Below are 14,778 nucleotides of genomic sequence, written 5' to 3' on the forward strand. Positions count from 1 at the left end.
CCAATGATGCCTGATGATCACAGTCCATTGGAGCAATTTCCATTCTCTTGTCTAAAGACTCCAGAGTCCAGGGATGTCAAAGGGAGTTTATCAGCTCATTGTGGATGCCCCTGCTGTATTACATACTGATAAGTAAGAGCAGAACTGTCCTTTCCTAACTTTCCCAGGTAACCTATGGGTGCTTATATTTTTCTCTCAAAAGACCACAGTGATGGGCATAAAATAAATTCAGGGAGACTTCTCACAACCACCCCTACACACCTAGTTTCAAGTTTAATATTTTCACAGCTAAAGGATGGCTTCTGTGTTTCAAGGTCTTTTTCGCAGCAATTAGCCATCTAAGAAACTATCTTTCACATCACATTTTAACTTGCTTCTCTGTATGGTTATGGATTCTATAAGACTACTGCTAGCATCTTTGTGCCTCTGCAGTTATATCAAAATCACGGGCAGGAAGCAGTCCAAGACACAAACCTGTTAGAGCTGGAGACAATATGTTTTCAGTGTATGTGAGATGAATGTAGAACTATGCTGCAGTACCTCAGGATTAAATTGTGATCTTTTACTGTCCTTTACAGCCTCTGATGCTTTGTGATTGCCTTTCCGCAACACGTGAAAGAACTTCTTTCCTCCTCACAAAGCCTGCTCTCAGCATGGTTATGTTCTAATTCAGCAATTTTCATTAGGCATTTTATATTATACTAATATGTATTTATATGATTATATGCTATCCTTTTGTATTCTGCTACTACAATGGCATTTATAAACAGTAGAACATAATCCTATAATTTGGGGAAAGAAGGAAGGATAAGCAGCTTTATTCGTGCATATTTGCTTTTAAGCTTACTACTTAAGTTGAAACAGCATGAAAACCACCTGCAGACAAACCTTCCAGAAGTAAGGGCTATATGCTGCCCACCAAAGGATCCCCAGCTGCAATGAAGCTTAACATTAGGCAAGTAGATTGCTGCAGAGCACAGTTAAGAGGTAACGGTAACGGTACCTCTGTGTGTGTGTGTGTGTGTGTGTGTATGTGTGTGTTTAGAATGAATCAGCTCTGTTTGCACCGGTAGGTTCTTCCTTTCATATTAGAATGTGATTTGAATATTAAAACATTTGAATGGCTATGAGATCTAAATTATTCATGTTGCATTTATTTTTGCTGCATTCAGAGAAGAAACTGATTTCCTTTAAAACTATTTGTCTCCGTGTATCCCTTGTACAATACACAGAATACTGTGCAAAATGGAAATAAAGCCACTAAGGAAAAATACTAATGAGGTTTTTAGGCTATTGTCGCTTCTTCATTTTAAAAACAGGTGCCTAGTTTAATGGTTGTTAAGGCTGGTAATCAATTATTGTTGAATGTTGCTCGTGCTAGTATCGTGATAGTTATTTGGATTATCATGGTGAAATGCTATTTTTAAATAAATATCTCTGTACAAAGAAGTCCAGAGAATATTCATAAAATAACAATACCTTTTTCACACTATTCTTCTGTGATATATTTCAGCCCTCTTTCAAAAGGATCATGCTTTGCTGGAACAGAATTAAGCCACCATAAGAATTCAGCTGACAGCCTGTCTGCTAAGCCTGCAGACAGCAGCCTTAACTGCTTCAGTTAAGCAGTTCATGACTTAAACTGAAATAGCTGTAAATGGCTGCTGCAAATAGTCTTTGCTTTGGATACTTGGATCTCTGAGCATGCAATAGAGGGAATCTATAGTTATGAAATTGCTGATGCACCATTCACATTCAGTGGCGGGGGTTTGTCAATGCATCACTCTTCATTTCTGTACAACGTATCTATTTGCAAAATGCTTCTAAATTGTTAGGCACACATTAAGTTAACAGTGTCACACCAAGTGGTAGTGACTTGGTAAAACGTCTTTTGCTTTAACATTTGAACAAAGTTTGTGAACAGTTCTGTCTTCATTTAATCTGCAAAGGAGGCATTTTTGATTTTGGTAGTTGTAAATTTGAGGCTTCCTATTGTAACATTCTAGCCATAAAGAAGTCTGAAGCTGACTTTCATAAAGAGGCACGCAGCCAGTCTTGTGTAGGTATTGTTCTGCAGCTCCCTCCCCCATCTTCAGATGCCCAAAGTTAAAAGCCTGAAACTTCCATGTGCAAAAATGAGTAATTCAGTGCCTTCAATAATTCTTAAATGCTATTTCAAGCTTCCTTGATGAATGAGCAGAATGCATAAAGTTTTCACATCACAGAAGAACACCAATATATGTGGAGATCTTTCCCTTATCACCAATCCTATTCTTGAGCTTTTCTCCTCTAACTTTGAACACAGATGTTCCCTCAGCATGTTGTAGCTGTTTGCTTTCCAGGTACCACTTACCTGTTCTTTTGATATCAAATTCCCCCAGCTACATACAGCAACACCCGTTACAGCTTTTCATTTGCTTATGAAATTTACTTATTAGATGCAAATTGTCTCTAAAAATTTAGCTTGCAGTTTTGTCACAAAGAAACTACATCTTCTCTCGCTAATGTTGCTAAAACTGGCCCTTTTAGCTAGGCACACATTTAATATCTGTAACTTATTGCAAAAGAAACAACTAACCTGCTCCGCAGGACTGAGTGAGGTCACAAAACTGGCACCTTGATGAGTTCAGGGGAGAAAATATCTGGATCTGGCATCTTGAGGAAGGGTGAAGTACTTCCTGATGTCTGCGTAGTTCTGCCTTTATGCTGACACACCGATGGAGATGGAGAAAGACTTCAGCTATCCTGCCCGTGCTAATCTCCCCTGCATCTCTAATCGTATTTCAGAGTTCTTATGCCACTGGGTTCAATCCTGCAAAACAGGCCGATTAACTGAGTGTGAACTGAGACCTCAGTGACCAGTTGAGTTTACCATAATGTTTTTTTTTTTATTCCTCATGGGTTTGGGTTAGTAAGAAACACAGATTTCTTCAGTATCTGCTGATGTCCTCATAAGTTCTTAATTTCAACAAATTATTGACAAGTTACCAACAAATATGAGTCTGACAGAGAGAAAATAATGAAACTCTGTGGTTCTGTGAGAGAAAATTTTAGGCAACCATCATTTGCATTAATTACAATATAACTTATTCATGATTCCATGTGTTGTTGCTCTGTATGGAATTTGTCACCTCGCGCTGTGTACTGGCTGTGAAACAAATTCAAGTACCCAGGAACGACTGGATCATCGTATATGACTCACAGTAGATTCTGGCTTTGGAAACTTTGCAGATTCAAGAGCAATCCAACAGAAACCTCTCTTCTAGGTTCTTAGAAGCTTTAGCCAGGCCAGAAGCAAATTCATATTGTCCTCCTCTGGCAGTCCTGAGCTCTGCTCTGAGTTTCCATCTGTTGAATGGACTTGGCTGAGTTGCACTGTCTACAGAAGTAGCAACAGGCTGAGTTTGCAGCAGTGCTTGATCGGGGTAGTGCTGATGTTAGGACCTGGATGGAGTCATTAAGCAGGTCCTGTTTTGTTCTCTAGGGTTTATAATGCCTTCAGCACAGCAGCTAAGGGAGCACAAGCAACTGCAAGGACTGTGCACCAGGGATTGTAATGAACATGAATAGTCTCAGAAGCATTAAACTGTCTTTTCCCAGCAATAAAATGTGATTGTAACAGGAGTCTTGGGATAAGCATGAGAATTCTGGGAATATACCTTGCTTACAATCTCATTTTCTAAGGATAGACAGCCCTTTGCATGCATCATTACTACGCTTATTATCAGGGAAAGGTGGAAGATGAGTTATCAGTGCAGCTCAGTTTTTCAGAGTCTTGAGTAAAGCAGAGATTGCTGTACCTAACCACAACGCTATAAGAAAAAACGTCTAGTTTACTTGCCAGAAGACATCATTTTATATGTGACAGCGTCCAAGAGGAAGGCTCATCGCTGCCAGTACCACTGTGTGCTTCCATGGGGTGAAACAAACAGGGTTGTGTCTCAATAGGGTAAAGACATACAGTGAGATGGTCTTTTTGATTTCCTTTTCTGATATGATCAAACTCAGAACTAATGTTTATGCTGAAAGCTCCATCCAACAATACAGTATCTAGAACAGCACGGCAGACTGACAGCAGCTTCCTTAAGCATATGGGAGTCTGTGGAGCCATGCAGGCTAAATTTGCATTTTGCTGGCATCTTCCATTCACAAACATAGAGTTCACCATAGCTTTATGATTTTAAGGAGAATATCTGAAGAAGAGCTTCTAGTTTTCTCTTGCCTGTGTGCTAACGTGTAGCATACTCAGGAAACTTCAGATCCAGAGTATCTGTGCTACATGTGGGACCTCTGCTGCGTGTGAATCAGGTTAGTGCTAACAGGTGATCAAACATATCTAGCTGAACTAAGTTTGTCCTATGCACGTGGATTGTTTATGCTTTAGGTTTTCTGTACTTCTGCTGACTGCAAGGAATATATCGCATCTGTTCAGTTGTGTACATATGTGAATTGTATTGAGCATATATTCCCTGTGGACAGCACAAGTACACAGATGTATGTATTTACTTGGGATTTTTGAGCTACTGCTTTGACTGGGATATGGTGTAGTAGAAATCCTGGACAAATGTCTGAAACCATTTTTTTTCTACCCAGACAATGCTTACATATTTTAAGAAAAGTCACATCTCTGGAACTGCAGGCTTATGTTATCTCTGAGGATTAGAAATGGCATTATTGCCTAAGACCCCTACTAGTAGAAAAATGAATCCAACCCGTTGCTTTCAATATGAGCCCCGTTCTCACATGCATGCAAAAAAGCAAGCAGAAGGTGGCAGTGCTGCTGTATGTAGTATTTTTTCTACAATGCAAAGCAAGTAACAAAGCAGGTTAGAGCTAGAGAGATGAGAATAGAGGCCTCTCAGTCAGCTAATGGGAGCTCAGGAATGCATCATTTTGAAAACCAACTTCAGTCTTCGTGAAATTAGACATCAGTGCTACCTGTGCCTTTTGTTCTGTCTCACTGGGCAATTGTTTCAGCTGCCAGGTTAATATTCAAAGTTGAGTTATTCAGAAATGAGTTGTCATACAGCCATCTATAACTGGCCGTGACCTGCTAGGGAAGATTTCTGTGCTGTGACCTGGTAGATCTATTGGGCAAACAAACATTCATCTCCCAGTGACATTTCGGAACTTTTAGGAAGTATGGTGGTATTTAGATGTGCCTATGATTACTGCAGCTACACAAAGGTATCTATATTATGTAACAACACTTGAAAATCTTAGGGAGTTGCAGAGATGGCAGAGATAACATCAAAACTCGTGGTGAGAGGTAATGAGGATAGATGGCAGTTTGAAATAACCCACTTTGTACACCAGAATGCCATAAAGCTCGCTGTGAACAAAGTCAAATTTATCATACTTATTGCCTGAAAAGCTTCACAGATGAAATGAATCGGAAAAGAAATAATATAATTTTTTTCAGATGTTTAAAGTTCACAGCTATATGGACACAGAAGGCAATTGCAGGCAAATGGGAAATGATAGCAGACTTGCATGAACTGCATTGCTCTTTACTTTGAGGCTCCTGCATGTTCCAGGAAATGCCAAATATGTATCTATGAAGCTGGCTCTGATTTCAGTCCATTGTAGCTTCACTGTCCATAAGCTCTGAGTCATCCACTTCAGACTCACGGTGAGTCATTACAAATGGAAAAACTAAGGCACAGAAGTAGCGTATTCACCTTAGCAACAGGCTGGCAGTCTATGGTAAAGCCAGAACATGAATCTGTGTTTTAGGCTAATAACCTAAAGCTCCTATCTTGGCTAAACCATTTTTTGAAGACCAGAATTTTTACAGCTTTATTCATAATGAGACCATACAGCAATTTTGTGTTTTTTTTACCTTCATTCCCCAGGTAGTGTAGCAAGCCAGCCCTCAGGAAGCTTTTTGCAAAATGGAATTATACGCGTATTATGAGGGCTTAAAACAAAATTCCCTTTACATAATGAGGTAAAATTTCCTTTTTCTATTCCATAACTCATAGCATCAGTACTCTTGGTGCCCTACGTTGCCAATTACCCCTTTGTTTCCTAGCAAAATATTCCAACATATAGTTTTAAATTCCTCTTCAAAGATCCTGCACCTCCTATACTGACCATGAATCCTCCCCGTTCTCACTTTAATATAAAACTGACACTGATGTCATTTCTCACTCTCTAGATGATACTGGAACTAAACACATCACTCAGGACATCTTGTTGGATAGTTGGTCTTCTTTGAAAAAGGTTCAGTGAATAAATGTTTACAGAAAAAAAGAGAATAATGGCTCTGAAGCTGTTAAGTAGAAAAAATAAAAGAGGAACTGGACACTGTTCTTCTGTATTCTTCTGAAAAAGACCCAAGATCCCTGTGTCCCTATAACCGTACAGACATCTAAACCAGCAGCCGGTTGTCTCTAGAACTTGTTCTTCTCCAAACCAAAGTGAAATTCTCTCAGAAGTATCTGAAACCTTGTTGATGCGAATCGTGAGCTGCCCCTTCCTCTGTTTCTGACCATTCATCTATAAAAGTGATGTTTTCAGCATGATTTATGATAGAAATGTTAACTTAATTTCACTGTGTTTCTTGGAAATAATGGAAGTGATGTAATAGTTTTAAAGATAAATGCATAGGTATACTCTTCACAGGCACAAACAGAGATAAAATGTACATATGAGAATTTACCCTTTTAAGTATTCACTGTAGAAATAGGCTCCAAGATCTGCAACGGCTTGAAGCCTGTTCTATTTCCCCATTTCCTTTTATATAAGTACCATTATAAAGAAATGACTAGATGAATTCACAGCTACATCAGAGCTACGTGTTTATCTCTGTTAAGCTACTGCACTTGAGTCTATTTTTAAGAGCTTTCTTTTCTATGAGGGTCTAGGACACGCATTATCATTCTGTGCAGGTACAGAGGTGGCTCTCTGCTCACATATATTCATTCAAAGACTGCATGACAAACTCCCATACGAAAGTGCAGTTACATCAGAACATACGAGGTATCCTGTGGGGTCAGGCTGGTTATACACATACCTCATCATCTAGTCTGTGTCTTAGAGGAGCAATCACAGATCCTATTTGGATATGCTCTTTACTGTTAATTCCTCTTTTGGTCCTCCAGCTTCCACAATTATTGTTAAAGGGATGGTGCAGAATATCAGATAGTTAGCATTGAAAGCCTGGTACACCAAGATAATAGAAGGGTGTGTTGGAAAGAACAAGGTTGGAGTTAAACTGCAAAAAGTTGCACACCTTTACACTGAAACAGCCAATTAGAGCTAACAACGTAAAACTCAAATAGAGGGCGTAGTACAGTTTCTGGCTCAGGGCAGCCTTTTCTGAGTCCAACCAACACTGTGCATCTAAGCTTAACTAACTGTACAACAGCAACAACCTAGAGCAGTTTAATTCCATTGTAACACAGAGAGCTTATTTCTCTGTTATGGCAAAGACAGTCTGCAAGTTTGCACTGGCAAAGGAGATGCTGTTATCTGTTCTATTTATCATCAACTTTGTACCAAAAATAGTAGGACTTCAAGAACCTCATCGGTATATTTATGGAGCAGTAAATTCAAGATTATGCTCTTTATGTAAAGGCCTCCTGCACTTAAGTGGAAATAGATCTTCCTGTTGAGAAGATTCAGTTTTAGCTCATTTTTCCCTGCTCGACTTTTATTTGAACCATGCAGGTTTTGTCTACTTAAGAAGATTCCACGGGAAACTGAAAACAAGTGACACGACTCATTGCTAGAACCTGAAAGCTAACTGATGGCAAAGGAAAAAAGAGGTTTCATCTTGTACAGCTTGCAGTGCACGTGCTGACTAATGGTATGGGAAGAAGATGTGTGCTGATGGTGTGATCTTGTGCATGGCAATGCAATTAGACTAGAACGTGATATTACAAATTGATGAGGAACACTATGCCCCTTGGATTAGCAATAGATACACAGGTAAACAGACAAACCAGATAGACAAGGCTGTTAAGGCCTTTCCCTTCTGTTTAATTGAATAAAAATGTCCTGAAGAACTGTACACCTTAGGCACCTCAGGTAATTAGGGAACAGTAAAACATTCCTCACACATGGATTCATATTCATGAGCTCCCTATGTTTTAATGCTTAGCCGCTGGGCAATGGATAAGAACATTAGTACCTTTTAATGTTACTGTTTCAGCAGTAAAAAGAGAGAATGTATGCATTGAACATGAACTCAGTATCCAGAAAATCTGGAAACCTTTCTCATTGTAAGATTAAACCCAGAATGTTGCATGCAAAGAGCTGGGGTCCAGCCAAAGGATTGAGTCTTCTGCCTATTAGGACTTCATCCAGTGTAGCTCAGAACCAGCATGAGCTGCAGCTGTGATCTCAAGCGACAGTAACATTTGCAAGGACACACATTATGTGCACTATATATATACAGGCGAGTATATATATAGGAATCAATCCTCATCACCAGTGCTCTATTCATGTGGCTACTGCTCAAGTTTGTTCTCTCCGAATGAAGAAACACCCGTCTGAAGCTGACTCTGAGCAATGGTAAGGGCAGTTAGGCTTTGCTGTTATGTTGGGGTCACAACCCTCCCCTGCTTGGGATTCATTGGCGTGCAGTAGGAGCACCAAGATCCCGCTTACTCATAAAGCAGCGGTAGGAGACGCTGCTTTCTAATCCTACTCCCTGACTAAGCTCTCCTTGCAGTGAATGAAGAGAGCCTCAGTTATGCACACCGTTATCATCTCCACTACCTGGCACAGGGGGAATATAAACTATTTTTTTCCTCCTTTCAAAGAAAACTTCAGGTGCACGTCAGACTGCAGCTCGTTACCCGCGTCACGCAGGCTGCTGGGAGCAGGCCGATCTGTCCTTCCCACGGGACGGGTCTCTGGGCGCTGGGCTCACACCGCGGCCTACGGACACATCTTGCCATCCGTTAGGCGGCGGCACACACGTACCGACGGCGTTCGGAGGGCTGGAGTTTCTTGCCTCTTAGAAGAGAACGGCATTCTGGTGCCGAACCCTTCACCGAACACGCCGGCCGGTGGCCAAGCTACGCCGCTGCCTTCCCGCTGCCTCAGCGCGCAGCCCGGGCTGCCAGCACCGCCGCTCCAGGCGGGCAGCTGCCGCCCTCGGGATGGAGGGGGGCTCTCCTGCCTCAGCCTCGGGCGGGGAGCCCGGCGACACTCGGGTCCGGCCGACCCCGCGCTGCCGTGAGGCGGAGCTCGGTACTGCGGCGGGGAAATGCGGCTCCCGCACGCTGCGGCGAGGAGCCGCCCGGGTCTCCGCCGCGCCGCCGCCCGTCGCTCCCTCAGAAGCACGGTGAGTAACGGCGGCAGCGCCCGCCCCGCCCGGGGACTGCATTGCCCAGAGGGCCCCGCGGCCCCGAGGCTGCGCGGGGGCGGATAGCGGGGCTCCGGGAATCTCAACCAACCCGGGGCGCAGCGCCGCCTCAGGTGTGCCCGCCTCCGCTGCCGTGACTGACCCGGCCGAGAGCCAATCGGATGGCGGAAATATCCGCGGCCGCCCAATCGGCGCTCCGGAAGCATGGCGGCGGGCGGGTGCCGGAGCGCGGGGGACTCGGTGGCGCCGCGGCAGGGGAAGGGCGTCCGCGGCGGCGGTAGCGGCGTGGCAGCGCTCGGAGCGGGACTGCCGCAGGGATGGCGGCAGCGGCTCGCGGGTTAACGCCTGCGGGGCGGGCCGCGGGCCGACCGTAACCCTCCGAGCGGCCCTCAGCGCCGCGCGCGGCAGTTACCCCTCCCCGCGGGCGGGCCGGCTCCCGCCCGGCACTGCAGTCGCTATAGAGACCGCGCCGCACGCCGTGGGGCGGAGGCTGGGCCGGGGGCCTCCTCTTTAGTCCCCCCCGGCCCCGCTCGGCTCCGTTGCCCGTAGGCCATCCCCGCGGCGGCGGGCGGCATCGCGTTCCGCAGGGACTCGCAGAGACGCGGCGCCCCGAGGAACCGTCGCCAGCTCGGCTCCGTTCCAGGTGAGGAGACGCGGCGCTGCCTCGCGTCCGCTCCGGGACTGAGGGCCGCTCGGGGATCGCGGCCCGGGGGAGGCTGGGGGTCGAGGACCGGGCCCAGCGGTTCCCAGCCTCCCCCCGGGGCTGGGATTTACGGGCGGAGCGCGTCTCCTCCCTCCCGCTTGCAGCAAGGAGAACGGCGCCGTGGGGACGGCTCGCGGCCCCGTGCAGCCGCACCGCCGGCCACGCGTTGTGGCGGGCGGGCAGGGCGCGGTGCGGTGCGGTCCGGCTGTCTGCCGGCCCGAGTCTTGGAGCTGTTAGCGACGGCATCGGTACGTGAACGCGGCTCCGCCTGGCTAGGCCGCGGGTGTGCTCACTACGGGTAATAGTAAACATACGGACTGCGTAGGGGCGGCATCTGGGAGTGCGTTGTTGTGTGTTCTTCTCCTGGAGGAAGCGAGAGACGAATGCCTCCCTCCGAAGGATGCAGGGGTCCCCGGGCCTGTCGCCGCATCCCTCGGTACCGCGGTGGAGCAGGAGCGGAGGGGACAAAGATCGAAGCGGGGCTGGTAACCGAGTAAGGATGGGGTGGGGGTGGGAAGCAGAGCCCCTGCGCTTCTCCTGAACACGGCCTTTTGGGAAGCACCAACACTATTCATAATTAATATGGAAAGGACTGTGGAAAATGGATTATAAAATAGCTCGTAATAGCTCTCGTTGGCTGGGTGTGCAGAACCAGTTGAATTTCAGGTGAATTATTCAGAACTGGTATGGTGTATCGATGGGAAGGTTGAGAACACCCAGACAAATATACTCATATTTTGGAATCATGTTGGCCTTAAAGTGTAGAATTAGTTTCCATGTTGTGGTTTTGGAGGTAAAAAACCACCACCAGCGAGAATTCTTATACATTTTCTATAGTTAATGCCATGTCTCTGTGTACATCAGATGGTTTCAGCTGCTATATCTGAGCAAACAAAAGATGAAAGCCTGCTTCGCTGCTTGCTTAGTTTTGGAAATGTTTGGGGTGTCTTTTAATGGTATAAACTTGTGGCACAAATGTATCTACCACTTCTGTTCTGTGTTAATGGCACAGCCCTCTGCTTTACAGCATGAACTATGTTGACTAAGTATTAAAACTTTCTTAACTTTATGAATGAGAAGTGTGCCCGTTGACGCTGATTTAGTCTGTAAGAAGATCTGACTGCAGTAATGCATTTCTTCATCTGTGAAAAGTTGTTTTGAAACTGAAGATACTGCAGTTGTAAAAATACAGAGATGGATTTGATTCTCTCTGATAAATGCTTTGTTCTTTGATATATTTTAGTGTACTGTTGCGCTCTTGAAATCCAGCATCCTTTTCTGTGTGTTACTTTAGAAGTGTGTGGGGTTAGAATGGGGAGCGCTGTTTGTAAGGATGGAGCATCAAGATGCTGGTCAGGCTTGGTGTGGTCATGGCACTATTTCTGCATGCGGCAGTTTCTCTTACTCTGACATCTCAAATTCCAAAGAGGATTTTCCAGAGTATCTGATTAAATCAAGAAAGATTTTTAGAGTGTAATTAAGTGAGAAGGATGTGTGATGTTTGCTCAGTTAGGAACTGATCTCTAACTGACAAGCTTCTGCTGACTCTCTGTGTATGGATACCTAAGGTTAAACACTTGCTTAGTGTGTGAATTTGTGCTATATGGTGTGTTAATATACTGCCGTGCTTTCTGTTTCAGCTGAGACTCATTTATCTAGTGGGAATGAATTGATGCTCAGTATCAGGAGATGTGCAGTTTCTGTGTTTCTCAGTGTTTTGTGTTGTGCCTCTCTCCTGCTCTGTTAAACCCTGACACAAAGCCTTTGTGTTTGGCTAGAGGGGAGGAGGAACAGCTGCCTCCTCTGCATAAGACACCGACTGGGGTCCTTCCCGGTCTCTCAGGGATGCATCAAATGCAGTCCAGCCACTGTCTTTCCTCTCCTTACCTCGTAAGGCACTCTGCTCTTGGCGGGGAAACCTGAGCTTTGTTGCATTGATCTCACAGATCAATGTGTTGTGCCATGCATCTAGGAGAAAGGTCTGACAGGCTAATTGCTCAGGTAGAGATGTGAATGAGTTTAAACATGCAAAATTGACTAAATGTGAGCTGTATGTCAAGGGGTCCGATAGATCGTGTTTTGTTTAAAAATTACTGTCAGCTCGGTTACTTGTCAGTGATGGGGATGAAAGAAGCTTTTTCAGATGCATGATCTGCTATATTTTTCTTGAACAAGCTAGTGTTTAGGCCGCTTGAATGGGAATTAATACAGTAATACATAACTTGAAATTATCTTGGGCAGTTGTGAGAGTACAAGTAAATGGTAACTTCCTGCTTTTTCATGCTAAAAGGGTTCTCTAATGGTTGTGCTGTATTCCATGTCAAGTGGTTCTGGAATACAAGTGGATTTCCCTGCCTTTGTTGGGAGCACCAAATGCTGTGTAACACTGCGGGCAGCAGCCACATCCCTCACAGCTGCTTCTTTGAAAATATCATCCAAACTTCTACTTATCATTACTGTTACAACTTTAGTATATTATTGGTGTCTTCCTTTTTATTTTTTTTCCCTACAGTGATATCTGTTATTTCCTATATTGCTATTACGCATTACATATTTTGAAGCGTAAGTAGTAGAAAATAAGAAGAATGTAATGTGACCTTGTGACCCTTTGGCTCTTGATTAGGTTGAATATCTTTTCTTTGGTTTTGAGAAGTCCTGCAAGCCATGACTTGAAGAACTTACTCTTCAAATCTATATTTCAGTTAATAGAGAGAAATCTTTGAAAACTTTAAGAAGCTTTTTGGAGAGAAGGGAAGGATTGAATCTGGGAGAAGAGTTGGGAAGGAGGGCAGACTGTGAGACTTGAGATGTCTGTAGCATTTTTGTAAGTCTGTTGTGAAGACTTCAAAAATTGGTTCACTACTGCGTTCAGGCATGTTTTCTTTTTCCTGTGGGTCTTGTACTTCATGGTTGATTCTGTGATGAAAAGCGTTGCTCAAATGCTTTTCAAAATGCTATTTTTATGCCGTTGCTTTGTCTCCAGAGAGATTAATCAATTATTGAGGATTAAGTTATTTGCACTGATGAGGAATTCCATATGATAATTTTTCCTTTCAGAGAAATGTATGTGCACATGTTACTTTGCCTCGAGTCTGGTTGCAGCTGGAGGAGAGGAAGGCTGCCTGTTCTTCTATGAGTGAAGTTGACAAGCTTGCTAATACTATCAGGGATGGAAGTCAGATTTTGCAATACGCAGCCATCTGATTTATAAAGAAAAAGGGTAAAGTATGCTGAACTTGCTCTAAGAGCTTTTAAAAGTATGTGAAATTGTTTTAATGTGAAGCCCCTTTCTTATTCCTGAATGTTTTAGAGGGATTTGTTAGTTGATGCAGAGATGAGTTGCTGTCCGGAGCTAAAATGGGGAGAAACTGAAGTGATCAAGGTGGACATCATCCTGACTTGCCTAAATGTAAATGATATTATTACATTTTTGATGCATTGCTCTCTCAGCTGGAGCTGCCAAATACTGTGCCTGTGTTAATAGCGTGGCTTCAGTGGGCTTGTCTACAGTTAGAGAAGATTTTGCCTTGTGTAGTTGGTGTGTCTTGGGTACTTGGGAACTGTCCCTAGTCAGCAGCTGCTTATTGACTCTCCTCTCTGTTACATCCCAAAGAATTTTCAGATAATGTTAGTTGTTTTTATCGTGTTGCGTCTCAGTATGTTCAGATTTTGCAGCATTTCTAGCAAAAGTTATTTGATACCATGCTCTACAGAAGAGTGGTAGAATTAGACTGCTTTGTTTGGTGTACTATCAGGTTGTGTCGCAGTTGTTAAGTTTACTGCTCCAGAGATGCTTCAAATGCTACTCTTGTCTAGCAGCATGGCTTCTGAGCAAACTAAGTGCATCTGTTTAGCTTATGTGTTGGCTATTTAAAAAAAAGAAATTTAAAAAAACTGAGGTGTGGAGGTGATCTGTATATCTGTAAATACAGCGTGCTCCTCTTCAGCATGCAATGTTCTTAGAAGATTGGTGTCATTATTTTGTTGTGAACAGCATTATGTCCAGTTATTTACAGCCTCAAAAATGGTTTATTATTTCCCTGTCTTTCCATTTGTCAGCGTTCTGCACTAAATAGATCCAGAACCTGCATTATCAGGTGACTGAAGCTGTATTAAAAGAGGGACGTCTGTGTTATTCCTTGAATTTCATTGAATATTCTGCCTTTGCATGTGATGCTTTGACTTTCTGTTTCTGGTAAAATCAAGGGATTATTCCTGAAGAAGAGTTGGCTTCAAGCAAACTGGCCTGTTGTACCCCCAGAGCTGAAGGAGCGGAATTGATATTAGATCAAGATTCTATTTCAGTATAACATTTATCTACTGTTGTGTAAGGCTCCAGGGACTGTTGTGATGATCACGATGATTTGGGTGAAATGATATTTCTACAGTTTTGAGTAAGATGGTACATCCACTGGGGAAAACTGTGGAACATTTCATCTGGATGGCGCAAACTCATGGAAGAATCATAAGACAGATCAGTGTGAAGAAAGTGTTTATTGGTCTTGTGGGAGAAACATGCTAGCTAACCCAGGCAGTTTTTGTCTTGACTAGGCAAGAACTAAGAAATGCTGAAACTGAGGAGTAAATTTGAGTCTCTCACAGTGAAGCAGATGCATAGGGGAAAGAAACTCCATTGTTTACTGTTTGGTGCTTGACATTTATTTATAGACATGCATACACAGAAACATAATTTTCACATGTAAGCTTCTGCAGATGAAATTGAAGATTATTGTTGAACCAAACAACTGGTGTCTGT

General features: G+C 43.7%; 1 protein-coding gene across 3 annotated transcripts in view; it reads left to right on the top strand.

Moving 5' to 3' along the window:
* Positions 1-9,213: 9,213 nt before the first annotated feature.
* Positions 9,214-14,778, top strand: part of TTBK2 (tau tubulin kinase 2) — a 67,895-nt gene continuing 62,330 nt past the window's right edge. For 2 of the 3 annotated variants that reach the window (XM_072337403.1, XM_072337401.1), the window contains exon 1: positions 9,821-9,962. The gene's annotated coding sequence lies outside the window, so the exon portion shown is untranslated. Of the gene's footprint in view, positions 9,299-9,820; positions 9,963-14,778 lie in introns of those variants that run through there. The other variant, XM_072337402.1, reaches the window with a different exon arrangement.

The sequence above is a fragment of the Excalfactoria chinensis genome, chromosome 5 (assembly GCF_039878825.1).
Source record: "Excalfactoria chinensis isolate bCotChi1 chromosome 5, bCotChi1.hap2, whole genome shotgun sequence".
NCBI lineage: Eukaryota > Metazoa > Chordata > Aves > Galliformes > Phasianidae > Excalfactoria > Excalfactoria chinensis.